The sequence below is a fragment of the Falco cherrug genome, chromosome 1, assembly GCF_023634085.1.
Source record: "Falco cherrug isolate bFalChe1 chromosome 1, bFalChe1.pri, whole genome shotgun sequence".
Lineage (NCBI taxonomy): Eukaryota > Metazoa > Chordata > Aves > Falconiformes > Falconidae > Falco > Falco cherrug.
Window position 1 is genome coordinate 87279857 of NC_073697.1, and position 15897 is coordinate 87295753.

Below are 15897 nucleotides of genomic sequence, written 5' to 3' on the forward strand. Positions count from 1 at the left end.
TGCTATATCTGGCAGATTTGCAAGATACAGTCTAATTTACAGTATAATTTGCATCTGATCTGTCAGATCATCTGTTCCATCTTTTGCAAGATTTCTCCATCTAGCATACAAAATCTTTGCTTCAAACTGTGATGTTGTATGGTAATTCAGAGAGGAGACCTCAAATTTCATTCCAGTTCCCCTTCTGCTAATTCTAGGCTAAGTTATTTCACTTGCATCTTTGCTGTTTTTACTTCAGAGTACCGTGTTTCTCAAGACTTAACTGTTTAAGGGCAGAGATGCTGTTCCCGGGACCTCAGATTATGATGAACTGTATGATACTCATTTTGGTAGTGTAATATTTACCATAGCATATGTCATATTTCCTGCTTCAGTTGTACCTCCAAATTTTGTAGGTCTCGGACAGTAGTTGAGCTTAGCACTTCCTTCCCTTTCTTATACTTAAGGAAAATACTATTTCCTTCTCTTTCAAATATGAAGTTGTACAGATACCATAATCTCCATCTGCATTCCTACAGCCTGGTATTTTAGGGGAAGGAAGTAATATATAGTAATTACATCTAAAAGCATATTCTCTAAACTGCCAGCATGTTGCATCATTCCTTTGTCATCACAGAGACCTGAGCTGTAGAATAAGCAAATGATTTCACATCGGAAATTCCACTGCAGTTCAGCTGTGTGGGCCTTCCTTCAAATCTGGACAGCTCTGCTGTTCTGCCTTTGAAGCATCTTCTACATAACATCAGCTTCCTTCCCATGAACTGATTGTTCTGGTGGTTCAAAACTTACCCATACTTCAGCTTATTTATTTGTTTTTTATTTATCCAGTTCAGAGTGATCTGGTTTTGTGTTTTAATAGCTCCTCTCGTGCTCTTTTTCTCTCTGAGAATTTAATGTTTGGTATATATAGTGAGGACAGTATTGCCTCCTTTCAGCCTTTGTTTTGCTAGGCTAAATAATCCAAACTCTTATTCTTTTGCTCATGAAACCATCAGTCTGTTCTCAGGTAGTTTCAGTAGTTCATATTTATGCTGAGTCAGTCTTTCTCTAATGCTGATCTCAGGAATATCATACTGAATTCCAGATGCAGTTGTTCTTTTGTCACATACAGTGGTATCTGCAATTCCCTTCTTTTACTGAAAATAGTTTGCTGTTAGACCTTGGTATTATGTTGTCCTTTCTCACACACGGCTCTTCTGGTTCTTATGTGGTTGACTAATACTTTTTTTGTCTTCTCTGCTGAAGAAATCCAGGCTAGGTCTACAGTGTCTAAGCTTACTGAAAATGTATGCATCGCAAAAAAGTATTCTTTTTTGTTCTCAGACATAATCTAATACAGTGTGTTTTGTTGCTTTTTCCATCAGACTTGATGAAGGGGCTTGTATAAAGGACCAGGCACTGGAGATAAAAATAGTAGTTTAGATAAATAGGGAATATCCCAACTAATGCTCAAATAAAATAACTAAATTTTATCTAAAATGGAGTATACTGCTCATCTCCTTTTTTGTTTTTTTTTGATTGGTTGGTTTAGTGGGGTTTTTTGGCCTTTAAAATGTATTTAATATTTCTCCTTTAGTGTAGTCAGCCTGAGAGAGGATTCCAGTAATACTAACCATTTCAGGACCCTGTGTCTTGGAAAGAGGGAGAGATTTATGTGAACTAAGAGACTATGCAGGGGCTGTGGGAGAATGCTGGTGTTCTAGTCAGGGAGTAGAAAGGTTGAGGTTGTTTTCCCCATCAGGAGATGGACATTAGTTGGACTGAGAGAATTGCAATAATTGGCAATAGACCTTTTAAGCATAAACAAGACCGTGTTGGATTTGTCTTTTGTGCTACAGGCTTACTGCCTGTGCAGTAATGAATAAATACTGCTGCATTTTGAAAGGGCTGTGTTTTACTTTATTAAACAAGTTGGCTACTGATCCCAGTGGTGAAAGAACTTTACAGGTGCCAAATGCAGATGTGTGTGTTGCTGTAATGCAGTTGGGAAAAGGAGGCTGCAGGCTAGAGTTTTAGTGTGTATATGAGTGGGCTGTGTCGTTCCCCCAATGATGCAGAAAGCAAGGCCTGTGAGAGAAGCTTTTTAGCCCTTGAGAGGCCTAAACCAGATTAATCTAAGGCGTAGCTTGTCACAGTACCACAAAAATAAAAGGAAGACTAGCAAGAATTACAGAAAAAAACACAACTATTTCCACTGAAAAGAGGTTGAAGTGTAGGGGGAAACAGCTGGTTTCACAAAGGAGAGCCTGATATTTTTTAATTGTATTTTTTCTATTATTTTTTCTTTGAATCAGTAAACCAACATATTTTGGGATGGTAGAAGTTTCAAAAATAGTAACACAGGTGTCTCTGTTAAAGAACAGGGCTATTGTTTCAGGAGTGGACAAACTGTGGAGCTGTAATCTATAGGAAAATTACTGGTCTTCAGAGAGTTTCTGACTGATTAAATTCATAAGGATAGGTGATGTAGACATCTCAGATACTTTACTGTCTGCATAGTAGCTCAGTTAAGAAAACTAGAATTTTGCACAGGATCTGATTTAAATGAGCTTTCTACTGTTTGTGATCTATTAAGTCTTATCTGCACGTACCCATGAGACTGTTACATAGAGAATATTATTATTTTGTACCGTTTTGAGATTGATGTGAATGAAATCAATACCAGTTACTTTGCTTTTCATTACTGAAGGCATCTGAAATGTTGACCAACCTTACCGTACCTGTGTCGAAGAGATCACAAAGCCCTTATATACACACCATTTGACCTTCTAGGACATTCTTCAAAGAACTAGCAGGCTTAGCATGTCACTTTTTTTCTCACTTGAGGAAATTAAATCTAATTAGGAGGATCCTACTAATACAATGTAGATACAGATTACAGGTGCACAGTGTGTGAAGAGTCTAGAATTAAAATAGCTGTAATGAAGAAGGCGGGGGGGGGGGGGGGGGGGGAAGGGGAAGGAAGATCCTGAAATAGGCTGACTTAATTTAGAGTACAAGATTGATAATTTAGTGACTTTAGTAGCTGCACAGATATAAAATATTCACAGCAAGTTGGGAAATTCTAATGGGGAAAAGAAATCTCTCAAGGCATTTTCTTCTAGAGAATATAAAATGAGAAAGGAATTATGGACAAATATAACAATCACAGAATTTTAGTATTAGTGATTAACCACCTGATAATTCATTTCTGTCTTCTTCACACAGGTGTAGTTTGACTGAATACACCTGAATTATTTAGGTGTTTTGAGAGGAGAATCATGAACAGTGAACAGAAATGACTTCTCCTTGGGAAACCTTTGACGTTTCACTGCCTGTTAGCATTGTCCTTCTTATAGCAGATGTCACTTGAGACTTTTGTAATAAAGAACAAAAAACTATGCTTGTGCATTCTTGTAATTTCACATGGAATTGAGCAACTGATTTCTAATAGAAATCTCAAGAGCACTGAGTTTATACAGGTTTCTCCCAGTTCCACCTCAGAGTAACTGCTTGCATGTATCTTTTGAGGCAAGGAATGTTAATAGTAGCTTCTTCGTGAGAAACTGATTATTTAAAATATCTTTGACACTATGAAATTGAAAGAAACTTATCGAGTGTGTACAGTAGCAAGACAAAACCCAGCTGGTTTAAAGGAGGTATAATATCCAGAAGTGAAAAATGTATGCCTGTTTTGTGTGTCCTTGTGTGACAGGGAATTTAGAGCAGTCGTTGGAAGATGAAGGAATCCAGCCCTCTGCATTATTGGACCCAGAGGCCATACTATGTCATTACTAATGCATGCAGGCATGTTCGATAAATTTCATGGTTATACATCTCATTGTCATTTTCAGAGCTCATTGATTTAAGCAGCTTCCACTGATCACTGATACTACAACAGGCAACACAGTCTAATATGCTGATAGGTACAAAGTGGTGAAGTCTTATTTCAATCAAAAATGGAGAAAAAAAATCTACTGCTAGGGTGAACAGAACACTGGAGCAAGTTGCCCAGAGATAATGTGGAGTTTACATTCCTGAAGATGTTCAAAACCTGACTGGAAAATGTTCTGGGCAACTTGCTCAAACTGACTCTGAGCAGGTTCTGTGAAAGATGGTTAATAATTGAACATTTTTTAAATTGTTCTGTCTTCTACAAGGAGAAGCAAAGTTGTAAGGATCCTGATAGTGCAAAGGGTAGAAAGTCCAGAAAGGAGTTTCAGGGATGCAAGACATTCTCCTTTTATGTTTCTCACCAGTGAGTGTAACCCTCAGTGACTCTCCCGACATGGGAAGAGCTGGATGGACAGAGCTGTGCGTCGGGATGGGATGTGGCTGCAATTCTGAGGCTACCATTAGCAGCTGTATTTATAGAACTCCAGTTTGTGGGGTTTTTTAACCAACTTAGTTGTATCCATTTAAATTAACACTTAAGGTCAAACTCCTGCTTTTAGTGAAATAAAGAATTTTAAAAGGCTTATTTAAATGTAAAGGCTTCCAGTGTCACTTTATACAGCTGGCTTCAAAACATGTTGAATATAATCTTCTAATGAATTTTGGCTTTGCCAGTAGATACATGTTTCTTCCATTATCTTGTTTGTTTCTGTTTGGTATTTTGTACTTTGAGTAATATTTGCAATTACTTTTCTACAATACTATGTTAGTAACAGCAGCAGGAAGCCATAGTTAGCTCAGCTGGAACATTTTGGCCTCTAGAGTTTTTATTATTGCATTCAGAGTAAGAAATAACTGCCTGCTTATCTTTGTGGTATTCTGATTCCCTTCTTCCTCTCATCCTTTTTTCTTGCTCAGTATTACTTTATTGGTTAGACTTAAGACAGATGGTAAGAATAGTAAATCCAAGTTGATTGTAACAGATATTGTCTGACATTGGCATGTCTGTAAGTAGGAAGATGAAAACAATGGGCAGTAAATGTTTTAGACAAGCTGAAAGAAGTTGCTAAAAGAATTCATAATTGTTGTGCCTGTTGTTTATGCAGTCCAAAGTTAAAATTATTTCTTTTTATTTATGCACCTTTCTGAAAAGCCTCAGAATTGCTTTGATGGTGTATTGAGCTGTATTTCTGCTTAGTACTCACTGCTTTTTGTTGGTATATTTAATGTTACCCATAACTTTCATCAGTGCAATCTTCCTGTTGAGAATGCGGTACTGTGGCACAGTGGTGGGACTGGAGATCTGTGATTGGTTTTCACCTCTACAACTGGTCTGCGTTAAAGCACCTTGAGGACATATTTGTAATATTAAAATAAAGGTGCTTACCCTTTGTTGAAAATCCTGTCTCTGGGGAGCTAGGTTACCTAATGAGCATGTTTTACTCATCTCATGGGGATGAAGCCTGAACTGTTAAATCTGTGGCAGCAAAATGAGACAATTTTTGAACCAAGTCATCATTTTCAGCATCAATAGAAGGTCATGCCCTTGTCAGCCAGCGCTGGTTCAACATGAAGTTCCAGTCAGAATTGGCTGCATTATGCTTAGAGCTGCTCTTTAAGAGACCTTCACCCTTTATTGTGTTTGGGATTGCTAATATGGTGGGTCTTTTGAATATTTATGAGACTTATTAAGATAGTCCTTACTGCATTTATTCAGGATATATACTCATTAGATGTTGGTAACTGGTCTGGCAGAAAGAAGTTTTTTCAAGCTCATGACAGACCACTGGATTAAGTGCCCTTTTTCCATCATTTCTTCTCTCCTTAGCATGTGTGAAGCCATGATACCTGTTTGGCAAGTTCAAAATACAACTCCACTTGTACTACTGCTGTAGTTTCAATGTTGGCTTGGTTCTTGAGAAATTCAGACCTTCTGGGACCTGGAGTTCAGCAGTCTAAACTTTTTAAACAAGGTTATAAGTGAAGACTGGAAATCTTGTTTGCTTGCTCTGCTGCTTGACTTACCTAGTGTTTTGCTCAGCTATATTGTACAAGGATATCCAAAATCACATTACATCCATGCCCCTTGAAATTTTAAGAGTATGTTGTTCCAAAAAGTTAGAGATATGTTTTAATAGCAGGTGATTGTTCTCATCAAGAATTGTACTAGTCTGATCTTTTTACAGTGCATGTAACATACACTTGAATTTCTTTTCCCATTAACATCTTCAGATGCTCTATAGTGATTAGTTTTTAATCAAGTGAAAATTACCAGAATGTCAAACACTTCTTGAGGAATGTCAGGCATACTTTTTGAGCTATATTGCTCAAAAGTGAGAGAAGTTGTAACATACATAAATGTAAGTTATAGAGAATTATAATTTCTTCCTGAAATCGTCCTTGGTGCTACAGGCATGTACAGGTAGCAGAGCACATAGATTTGTAACGGAAATGAGATCTTGATTTATATTGAAAACATAAATTAAAAGCTAGCCATTCAACTTTCTTCTTGATCAGTGAGATTCTTCTTTTTTTTTTTTTTAATAAGCCATAATTTCCCACTTTTTTTAAGAGTAGAAGCTTTTAAAATGGCTTATACAGAATCGTCATACTTAAAAAGTAATTTTAGAAGGATCAGTTTTGGATTTGTTGCAATGTTTTAAAACTTAATCAAGCTACTAGTGGCATTTTAAAATCTGTGGTATTACCCCTCTGATGGCTGTTTAACGTTATTTCTGATTGTTATCAGTTCTTGTATTTCTTTTTGGTTAGGGGAGATCATATGTTCATTTTATTTTTTGGGAAAAAAAATAATTAAAAAGGCAAGCAATGGCCAGATTTTGCCTCTGACATCTGGATTGAATTGCTCTTCAGGCAAAGTCTGAATTGCTAATATAAATGAAACTTTTGAGGGAAATTCTTGCCTGCGGTTAGATTTGTACTGATTCAACACATTTCTTACGATTCTACCTTCTCCATCAGTGCTGCTTCTGGAACAACATGACTCTTCTAATGAAATTTTATTTTGTGACAAACTGAATTTCTGTGTACATGCTCTGCTTCCTGGTATGTTTCATGTTTGTGATGAGGTTTCTCCTTTGTTCTGCAGTACTTGAAAGCATTTAGTTATCAGAGTTGATGATAAATAAAGCATCCTGTTTACTAATTAGATAAATTTTCATCAAGTGTCATCCTAAAGTCACTGGAATTACTGTTTTGAGACATAGTGTTGCCTTTTAACTTGTAAATTATGAAATGAAACATAAAATGTATTGTGGAAGGTGGAGGCATGCAGGGAGAATATATGGTTTTTGTAAGGCAGCCAAATGCTGACTGGCTTACAAGATTGGGGGGAAACCAGTGTCTTCCTCTATAAAAGCAGTCTCCAGACAGCTGTGTTCATATTTTTTAGATCTCTTAAATTGTATCAGTTTCATTGATATAAAAAGCAGTGCACATATATCTTTTGTGGTTCTGAGTATTAATAATTTTTTACTGGTATTAGTGGGTTCAGATTGGGCCTTGTGTGTGAGCACTCTTCTCTGAGGACTGTAAAAAAACAAACAAACAAACAAAATGCCAAAAAACAAAACCCCAGAAAACCCCAAAATAAAACAACCACAACCCACAAACAAACAAAACCAAGAAACCCATAACCAACAAAAAACAACCCCCCAACAAAACCTAACAAACCAAACCAACAAACAGAAAACAACCAACACAAAACCAAAACAACCAAACCAAAACAACAAAAAAACCCCACAAGCAAACAAAGGAAAACCCACAGAACAATCCACCAAAACAAACTCTAGTTATTTGTGATACTGACCACTTAAATTACTGCTGTTAGGGGATACCCCATATATCAGTGTGATTGTTCTACAAATTCAGCCAGCAGTAGAAGGACCAATGGCCAGTGGTGCTTTGGCACTATAGTGGTGTAGCTACACTTAGGCATACATATATTCCTCTGAGTCTTGCCCAGTATGTAGTGATAATCAAGGATTCCATGATACTACTGTCTTGCTTTTTTTTAACTTCTGGAAATTCTGCAGAGGAGAAGGTGCGATTTCCAACTTGCAGTGTCTGTACAGAAACAGATGTATTTCTAGTTTGGAAGCAGGCAGGTAAAAAAACGTTTGGAAATTGATGCTTTGGGGAGTTAAAATAAGCACAGAGAAAACCTACCACGACTTGGCAAAATGTAGCCGAAGACAGTGTTTGTATTCCCTGGGAATTAACACTTCGTTAACTTGATTTGAAAAATTTGCCCATTTCCTTGTATATTCAAGTATGTATGTGTTTTGTGGAATCTATTATTCTGTATATGTAACAAGTGTAAGGTTATGGAAATCCTATGTATGATCCAGAAAAAAATAATTTGAGCTAAAAGATAATAAGGAGAAACATTTTGGCTGTTTTGCATCTTGTTACTGTACACTTAAATGAGTTTTGGGTTTTGTGATCCAGAGATTTCGGTAGAAACCTGTCTGTATAGTAGACCGTTCAAATCAGGTAAGAAATTTCTGCCATGAACTTTTATTTCAGGAAGTAGGAACTCTAGAGGGTAATGAAAGCCTTGTCTTAGCTGTTTTGAACTAGGGATAGTGGTGCAGTTTTGGCAAGTGTTTGGGTTGTGAAGCTGTATGTAAAGTTGCCCCATTGCTCAGGTGACCAAGCTGTTTTCTATTCAGAGTTTGATCTGTCTCTTACGTTTTTCAGGGATATCCAGAACTGAGTGGTGCTTTATGAACAAGGAAAGGGGCCTAGCGACTCGCCTGGAAGGGTGGTAAGAGTTGTTAACATTTCCTTAACATATATGTTTTATTTCTTTTATTAATTACACACGTTGAAGTCTGTAAAATTTAGAAGGCAGAATTGTTACTAACTTAATCTGCCTTGCTATTTACTATTCCAAACAGTCTCACAATTGTCATTCTTTAGCCAACAATAAAATGATGAAAGACTAAATTCATTTTATAGTAATAGTCTTCATTGGCCTTTTTCTCAAACAGTAGGACTATTGAACTGAGTATGGCTAAAATATGCAAGAGTTTCAATTAGTCTGCTTGGAATAGCAGACCACTATATAGAAACAAATGCGTCTGTATAATCAAACTGTAGAACAGTTAACTGCATATAATGTAACTGATGATCAAGCTTCCAAAACTTTATAAATGGACCTTTTCAAAATGTTTTGTTCTGCTATCCTGCTTTTAGACAAGTGAACTGGGTTCCCACCTCCTAACTGCCTGCTCTGAGCTGTTTCAATTTTGTGTTCAGCTGTACCATCAGACTTCATTTGAGGTTGTTCTCTGAGCTCTCTGTACAGCAGTCTGTGGTGTGTGAATGTAACACAAGTATAAATTCAGTGGTTATTTACTGGTGTGATGGGATGTATGGCTTTCTGTAGCATTTGACCCTTCTGCTAACTTACTGGTTTTAAGTGAAGGGCTCTTTTCAGAACAGTACAGTGAGTATAGTCAAAGACTATATATAGTTAAAGCAATTTATTACTTTGTATGACTTCTGATAACTTGGAAAGTCATTCTTGAGAACTAACAGACAGAAGTTTTCTTGCACAAGGGAAAGCCATCTACACTGAGATAAAGGAACATAATTTTTAAAAGTTGGTCTTTTAAATGACTAAAACCAGAAGACAGCTGTACTTGCTAAATGAATAAAACTGATTGAATAATTCAAACTTTTAAAAGCCTTAATTTTCTATTTCATTTTTTTTTCAATCGTCTCTTTCTAAAAAAAAAAGTAAATTTGGGTTTAAAGATGGGAATGGAGTTTACACAGTAACAGGGAAAACTGAAAGTTATTGCTTGTTAATATCCTAAACTATATAGAAGAAGTGGGAGACTTCTTAGGTGGTTTGTCACTGTAACAATCATCCTGAGGTGAAATTTCTAGTATTTGGAGCAAAGGAAAATAATTGTAGGGGTGAAAGGGAGTAAAGTGTCAGGAGCTAGAAGGCATTATCTCTTACCATACAGCCTCACTACCTGTTGAAAATTAGGAAAAAAGTAGCAATCAAATGAGATGCTGTTTGTGAATACATGAGTAACCTATTATTATTCTGCAGCGTATTTGTGAAGTAAAGGAATTTACAAGTTCAAAAATGTTCCTGCATCTTTTACACTGAAGGAACAGTAGTAATTGTGCTATCATTACCAAAGTTCTTTTTTAACAGAGCTCATGTCCAAGACTGATTTGGTTATTTCAGAAGTGAGGTGTGCTCTGTACTCATTTTTAAGAGCATGTCAGCCTGAATCAGGAGTGCCATACATTTTTAGAATGATGGTGCTTTCAATATATTGCTTGTCAGCCCTGAAGAATGCTGTTTAGTTCGTTTACAAGTGCAACTTGTTGGCTGAGACTGCTCATTTATAAAACAATTTTAGATGTATTTTGATTGGTTGTTGGTTTGTGGCTTTCAGTGATAAAATGGAATTGCATTTTTTTGCAATAGACATCTTGGTGGAAAATCTGAAAAGTTGGAGGCATTTGGAACTGCTTTTACTCCCACTGAGGTCAGCAGTAGAATTTCCATGGCTTTCAGTGGGAGTAACATTATACTGTCTGAATGTGAAGACTTTTCCTCTTCTTTCAAAAAGCGCTTATAATAGTCTGCTGTAGCTAGGGTTACATGAAAACTAAGTAACTATTGTACTACTTGATTATGAAAAAAAGGTTTTTCCTAAGTCGAAGAAAGTAGTTTTAACCATTTCTGCTATGCCAGCATATTGATTAGTTTTTTTAATACTTACAGCTCTGAAAATCATTGCACCATAAAAATTGGTTATCTAAAATTATTTTGTTTATATCATCCAGAGTGTTGTACTGTATTGTACGGAGGAGTAGGTCTGAACAGACAGAGTGCCTTCTCATGAGGCAAGAAGAATTCCAGAATGAATACTTACTGGAGTTCTGTAGACATGGCCTAAATTCTACAATCATACATAATACTGCTCATCTAAACAGAGAATCTAGATTAGAGAGAAGGCATGCAGTTTTGTGAACAGATGTGGTTTTCAAAACTGTGTTAGTTCTCAACTCTTAACAGATTAATGTTATTAGTGACATTTTAATGGAATTTATGTGTCTATTTTTAAAAACCCACTATTTTTTTCAAAGGTGAATATTTCAGAAAGTGAGATACTCTATTTGCTATGCAATAACATTTAATAAGATATTTAATTCCCTCTAGGAAAATGCTGTTACAATTGAATTTGGCATAAAAGTTTCTAGCCAATGGTTGCCCCAAAATTATTTGTAAAACATTAAGAGTAACTGCTTTTTCAGATATTAATACTAAATAGATATTTCCAGAACTGCAATTGTGTAATTTGAATGGTCAGTTTTGATTGTAATGTGCAAAATGGAGTTGCCTTGAAGCATATTCCAGGCTGCCAAGTTTCAGACCTGAGCCATCCAGAACATGTGTTTTTTTATCTGTTATAAACACTTTTTTCCTTGCAATTAATCTTTTCCCCCTAATTCATTGTTCATAGATTAATGTCTGCTTATTTTGGGTTTCTACTATATTTTCTGGAACACTCAAGAGCGACGAATTAATCTTGTTTAACTGATGGATTGCTATAGATTAATCAAACTCCTACTTAATGTGCTTGATATTTCTTCCAAGTAAGCTATTTTTTTAAAAGTTGTCTGTAGTTAAGTTTATTATAAAATAAAGTCCTGGGCAAGAATCTCTTGCCTGGGAAGTGCAAGATAGTCGAATTACCCAAAGAGAGCATTTTAGTTTATAAACATTTGCAACATAAACAAGTCTGAGCTAAGTAATTTTAGAAAATATTTTTTCCTCCGTGTGGTGTGTATTATATATAGACATTAATTAGAGATTTTTCATATGTAGGTCTTTGAAATTATTTTTATTTGATTAATCTGACAGCAAGTTTATCTATCTTGAATTTGAAGTTTTACTAGTGTCTCTTCATGGCATGATTTACAAGCTAACCTGATGACTTACTCTGTGTTTTATGTCTGAGATTTTACCTCTGCATGATTATCTTTACTTAATGATGATACAAATAACTTCCAGAATTGCTGATGAGTCCTAATTTTGCCTTGTTATCCACACGATTCTAGTGCCTTTGGTGTTGTTGAATGGATTTAAAAAGGAACGTGGGATTCTTATGTATAATAAGCATAGATTTAATTTCTTACATTTCTGGTAGTCTGATTTGGAATCCCTTTATAATTCCCAGTTAAAAATGGTTACTTGTTTGAAGGTGTGGGGAATTTACCTTGCTGCTGCTTATGACCTAGCATGGTTTATTGATGATCATGTGGTCCAGGCAGCTGGAGAGTTGAACTCCTTCTGTTAACCTGCATGAGGCCTGGGTTGCAAGCCTCTGTGATGTTGGAAGTTGCTGCCCTACATGCCTAGGTCTCCTCCTAACAATGATGACAGTAACACAAGCAAGCCTGGTACTCTGCAGCAGTGGTGCAGCAGGCTGTGGCTGTTCTCTTTCCTCCAGTTCACTGTTTGTGCAGCTACCTATGCATATATTACTACAAATAATATTTAATGGTTTGATCAGGTAGGGTTTAATAAATCATAATACACTTCAGGGAGCATCAGAACTACTGGAATATTGATTATCAAAACAGGCTGGCCTTTTTTTATGAGAGTGTAGTTAATCTTTTTCTTGGTGTGGCACATACAACCTGCTTATTAGCAGAATGTCTTGCAAAAGTACTTATCTGAAGTAGAATTTCATTGAATTGCCTGGATAAGGTTGGCCTTTAAAAGTGGACTTTCACGCAGCTGAATTCTGTATACTTCATTATGTGCTTTCTTGCTTTCTACTTCATGGCTTAGGGAAAATTTGATTCATCTAAAATGCATTAGTATTCAAAAGCTGTAGGCTTTTCTGGACCCAAAAGACTGATAATCTGTAGACAGTATATGCGTGTGGAAACATGCTAATGTATACCTATCAAAAGGAGTCATACATCCTTGCAGACATTAGTATTGAAACCAAACATGTAACTTCTGATCCTTAAGATCTAACTGTGTTTCCATTCTGGTTAAGCATACAATGGAAGTCCTCTGTGATATCTTTCCTGGCATATTACCCAAAGCCATACTGCATTTGCCCATGTGGATCAAATTGGGAGATTAAAAGTTTAGGATTTAATCTGTTCTTTCATAGCAAGAGTCATGGTAGGCCTTCTTAGTATTCATTCAGTGTTCTTGGAGACATCTCTGGCAATACTGGAGTAATATTGGCATGGTCTATTAAAACTACAGTGAATAAAACTTTAAGACCCAATCTCTTGATTTACATTTCTTATAGCAACATCTAATAGAATTGGCAAGGCATAAATGTTAGACAATTTTTCTCCTTTTATTTAGATCCATTAAAGCCCCTTCCAAGCAGATAAAGGAAACATAGAAGTTGAAGAGAATTAAGCAATAAATATAAAGCATTATCTTTGAAATACCTTAGCAGACCTGCCCTTAGTATGCCCCCTGTCAGAAATATATCCTCTTCAGTTAACTTTAAATTGCAGGAGTACAGATGCAATTGAAAGGCAGCCATTTTCAATTGCTGCACCATGCCATGGTGACTGTTTTTAATTGTTGTTTCTTTCTTCAGGTGTTAAAAAGTATACTTTATAAAAAAGGATAGGGAGTTTGTTGTGGCTTTTGCTGCTTTCTTGATTTATTCTAATTCCAGTAGTATTCTTCCATTGTAAACTTTCACATTATGTTTTAGAAAAAGTTTTAGGGTATGCATTAATTAAGCACTGCTTTGTTTTTTCTTTCTTTTTTCTTCCTTAAAACTGTATATGGTCTATAAGTTGGTGCTGTTGGCTTCAACAGGGATGTTCATGGAACAAGTTTTTCAAAACAGAGTTGCCAGCTTGGTAGTAGAAACTTGTTGAAAATTGTGAATAAGAATTTTGCTAGACATTTTTTCCTCATGACTTAAAGGGTCTTCTTATTAAAGACCTGATGACTGTTAAATTTTGAAATAGGCTTTTAAAATACTTATGTAGTACTGTCAAGAGCATTAAACTGTTAGAAAACAATCACCTTTGCCTTTTAGATTTAAAGCTGAATTTTTCCTCCATCTGGAGGGTTACACATGAATAACTGTGGAGATGCATTGTCCCATGAGAAATCTGACTGGGATTGTTTCCCTGAAACAGTGCATTCAGAAACAGAAGGGAAATATGCCCTGATATATGTCGGAAGCTAAAAGCATTGCTTGTTCCTCCTCTCCTTCCTGACTGGAATTCCAGTAATTGTTGCAGTTTTAGCATGGCCCACATAAGTAGAAAGGGAGACTTTCTTGCAACTGCTACCTACCTTTGCTGCAAGGGAGCTTAGGCATTTTTGACTGGGGACATGAGGGCATGTTTATCTCATTAAAATGATTGTTAGCATATTCTTCCATTGACATGAGCTTCAGCATGTTCCTTCTAATAAATTGTAGCCTATTGTATGGTACTTCTTTTGCTTTCCTGAAGTATTTCTTCTCCCTAAGATAGCTGTAGAGCATCAGAACTGAGTTACTTCAATGAGCTGCATGACAGAACATTGAATTCATAATGCTGTAATCAATTGCAGCACCTCTTGTTTTGATAATTTCTTCTCTTGGTACTAGGCTTTGTGGAAATATCTGCTGGTATTTTTTTTTCAAGTTTTGCTGTCTCTATATATGGGACGTTATTTTGGCACAAAGATGTAACACTTTATTTTGTGACAAAGGTAAAATTTGTAGCATTCTTGGAGGAAGTTTGGATTTGTTTGGTAGTTGCGCATCACTGGGTATTTATAGATACAGGGGGCAGCACAAAGGCTAGATGCTTTCCTGCATGTGTTAATGCAATAGTGTATCTTTCAAGATTTTTTTTTTACGGAACCAAGTTTGGAAATATGTTTGAAAACAGCCTTGTCACACATGTCATCAAGGTCAGAAGGGACAGAAAGCAGAGACTTCAACATTTCAACTAGGTTTTATGAAAAGAGCACGGAAAGTTACTGTTTTCTAATTAGCGAACTAGTCTCTTCATGTCTCTTGAATGATCCTGCAGTAGAGATGACTCTGTTTCTCCTATTCCATGAAATGTTTAGCTCACACTGGTGTTTGGGTTTCCAACATTGAACTTGCAGGGAGTATAACTGATAAAACCTACTGGTGATGGATTATGAATCTGAAGTGTTAAAAGTGGTAATCAGATCAAAGCCTGGAGTGCACAGTGTGGAAAAATCTCCAAGTGAGGTTGGGAGTGTGGTGTGTGTATGTGGAAATCATCTACTTGTTGATGTAACTGAGAACAGAGATTAATTCATCCACTCTGATCATGGGCACTGGAGGCTTTTTTTGGCATAGCTGTAGTGCTCTGGAAAGGGGCTCTTCCAGCTGTGGTATTGACTTTATCATGCTTTGCTACAATCAGTTCTGAAGAAATGAGAACTGATTGGTGATGATGATGATGAAAACATGAAACATGGTTTCATGTTATAGCAATACAGTGGTGTGCAGTGAATACCAGATCATTCCTTTGAGTCCTGGCTTAAAACACCTCTTAATTTCAAATAAACATCAACTGAAAAATACTTATTTTGCTGAGCATTGAACCTGATTAACACCATCATAACATGTTTCTGTGCTTAGTAATTGAAGCTTATTACTTACAGTTTTGGGAAACTGCCATGTGTGTTGGTTGCACTTAGTTGTAAATTAAAAAAATTAAATTATATATCAGTTAGACTAATATTAGGGCCCCAGATCTGGAGTTATACAGCCTTATTGAAAGCAGAATTTCTAAAATAATCTTTGTGCACCAGTGACACTGTAGGAGAAATGCTGCTTTGTGTTCCTTTTTTAACCAAGAAAAACTCCACTGATTTATTGGATTTATTCCAGACTTAAACCACTGTAAAAGTATACTACTGCTGTGTAAACACTTTCTGCCAGCAGGTGGAAATGTATATGCAACTCATCCATTGACTTATTTCTGTCTTTGGCTGGCTTG

At 36.2% G+C, this 15897-nt stretch overlaps 1 protein-coding gene across 9 annotated transcripts in view; it reads left to right on the plus strand.

The window, feature by feature from the left end:
* Positions 1-15897, plus strand: part of ARVCF (ARVCF delta catenin family member) — a 290084-nt gene that overhangs the window by 12081 nt on the left and 262106 nt on the right. For 8 of the 9 annotated variants that reach the window (XM_055703658.1, XM_055703748.1, XM_055703669.1 and 5 more), the window contains one exon: positions 8596-8662. The gene's annotated coding sequence lies outside the window, so the exon portion shown is untranslated. Of the gene's footprint in view, positions 1-8595; positions 8663-15897 lie in introns of those variants that run through there. The other variant, XM_055703680.1, reaches the window with a different exon arrangement.